At 32.2% G+C, this 2,171-nt stretch overlaps 1 long non-coding RNA gene across 1 annotated transcript; it reads right to left on the bottom strand.

Moving 5' to 3' along the window:
- Positions 1 to 1,280: 1,280 nt before the first annotated feature.
- LOC108254090 lies at positions 1,281 to 1,748 on the bottom strand. The gene is made up of 2 exons (XR_001809870.2): positions 1,677 to 1,748; positions 1,281 to 1,614 (listed from the first exon to the last, which is right to left on the bottom strand). It is a non-coding gene; the product is annotated as an uncharacterized LOC108254090 (long non-coding RNA).
- Between the last annotated feature and the right edge of the window lie 423 nt (positions 1,749 to 2,171).

Raw genomic sequence — 2,171 nt, 5'->3', positions numbered from 1 at the left:
AGATGTTAGGTATTAGTAATCTCTTTAGAAGGTATTGCACAGACAAACATACGTTAATTTAGCTTGGTATTTTCGTTTCTCTTTTTGGGGTTTTAGTTTTAAAAATTGCTTCCGAAGAGTATATTCCTTGATTTGACATATTTCCATGTTCCCAACCTTATTAAACTCACCAATCTTTATCCCTATTTCCTATTTCTTGTGTGTTTGGATGACTGCAAAGTTGTGTTTGGATGTGTGTGTTTGGATGACTGCAAAGTTGCAACTGTGTACGAGTAAGAGTACATTATTATTATAGTAAAAGTATTAAAATTTTCAAAGTACAAGAAGCGCGACTACCAAGATGATATTTGACAAGAATCTTGGAATATTATATTTTATTGTTGAAGAAGATATTTATGATTATTCATATAAATTACATTTCAACTTCTTTTGGAGACTGCAGCTCCAAATAGAAAGTGTGGTGTGCTTAGTTAATATACAAGCGCGTCTACCAAGATGATATTTGACAAGAATCTTGGAATATTATATTTTATTGTTGAAGAGGATATTTATGATTATTCATATAAACTACATTTCAAGAAGAGATTGTTATCATTCTTATTACAAGTCCACTGAAGAGGAAGTTGATATGAATATTATTGTAATGAAGATATGAAGTCATTAGTAAAATGCACAAGGTATTTATATATACTGGTAATTGTACCAGTGAGATAAATCATGCTTACATGAGGATTTTGTAAAGTGCATTTATCAAAGTTGTTGAGAGCTGTTATCTTTCAAAGAAGATGCAATGATGTCACCATTGTGAATTAATTTTGGCAAGCTGATTGTCATGAAGATATTATTACCAAATAGAAGAAGAAGAGTATGTTTTATCACTGATTAGTTGATTTTGTGTCAAAAGAAGTTATTTTGAGATGTGCCGTTCTCTGAAGTTGCTTTGGGCAAATACGTTTGCCATACAGTGCCCAAGACGGTACCAATGTTGTTGAGTATTGATGACGAAGTGGATTGACATTCAAAATTATGTATCAGTATTCTCCCTATATGTGTGAGGATTCAATGAAAATTTGTAAGATTTATGGAGAAAATTCATGTTCTTTGGGCTCAAAAGAAAAGAGTTCAAATTATTGTTCATTTTCATGTTATCTCTATCTATGTAAAAAAAAAAGAAAAAGAAAAAAAAATGTGTTCTTTCGTTTTGTTATTCAATTATTATTTTTCGCATTATTAATATTAATTCATTTTTCATTTCTTTTCAGTTGCGCAACTTTTTAACCTTGTTTTTTTTTTTAAATTTGTAGTGGATGAGACTGGCTTTGCAATTATGACGGTACCTTCAACTTCTTTTGGAGACTGCAGCTCCAAATAGAAAGTGTGGTGTGCTTAGTTAATACATAGTTACTTACTTTCTTCTTTTTGTGATTTTTCATTTTACCAATCTCATCCAATTCAAAATTCCGATTTATTTTGTTTTTGTGTTTATTTGATTTTACTTTGTTTCTTTTATTTTGCTTGGTTATTTTTGGGTTCTTTTGTTTTATTATTTTGTTCGTATACTAATTAGATGTTATGTTTTCGTGTTTTAGGTTGTTTCCTTAGAGGAGTCTGTACCTTTATACTAATTTGATGTTATGTTTTCGTGTTTTAGGTTGTTTCCTTAGAGGAGTCTGTACTTTGGTTTTCAATTTCGTCTTTAAATACCTATATTCTTTTATTAAGGGGATGGCTCAGACAGAGAGAGCGAGAGACCAAGAGAGTGAGAGAAAAAGAGTTTTTTCAATTTTGTCTTTAAATACCTATATTCTTTTATTAGGGGATGGCTCAGACAGAGAGAGCGAGAGACCAAGAGAGTGAGAGAAATAGAGTGAGATTCTTTGTACTGCCACATAATATGCCCTCATGTGTTGACATGGGCATTACCTATGTATGTTGTCATCATGCCTTCATGTATTGACATGGGCATCAATTGCTTTTATTTATGTTTATTCTCAGGATACATCGAGATCTCTGCCCTCATGTATTGACATGGGCACTACCTATGTATGTTGTCATCATGCCTTCATGTATTGACATGGGCATTGATGGCATTTTTTTTTTTATGTTTATACTTAGGACCTGAGGACAGGTCCATTTTTTGGGGGTGGGTAGAGTTGTCACCGGAGCTACCC

Source organism: Diaphorina citri, unplaced genomic scaffold, assembly GCF_000475195.1.
Source record: "Diaphorina citri unplaced genomic scaffold, Diaci psyllid genome assembly version 1.1 scaffold9821, whole genome shotgun sequence".
In the NCBI taxonomy this organism is placed as follows: domain Eukaryota; kingdom Metazoa; phylum Arthropoda; class Insecta; order Hemiptera; family Psyllidae; genus Diaphorina; species Diaphorina citri.
This window is presented reverse-complemented; position numbering and strand designations above follow the sequence as displayed.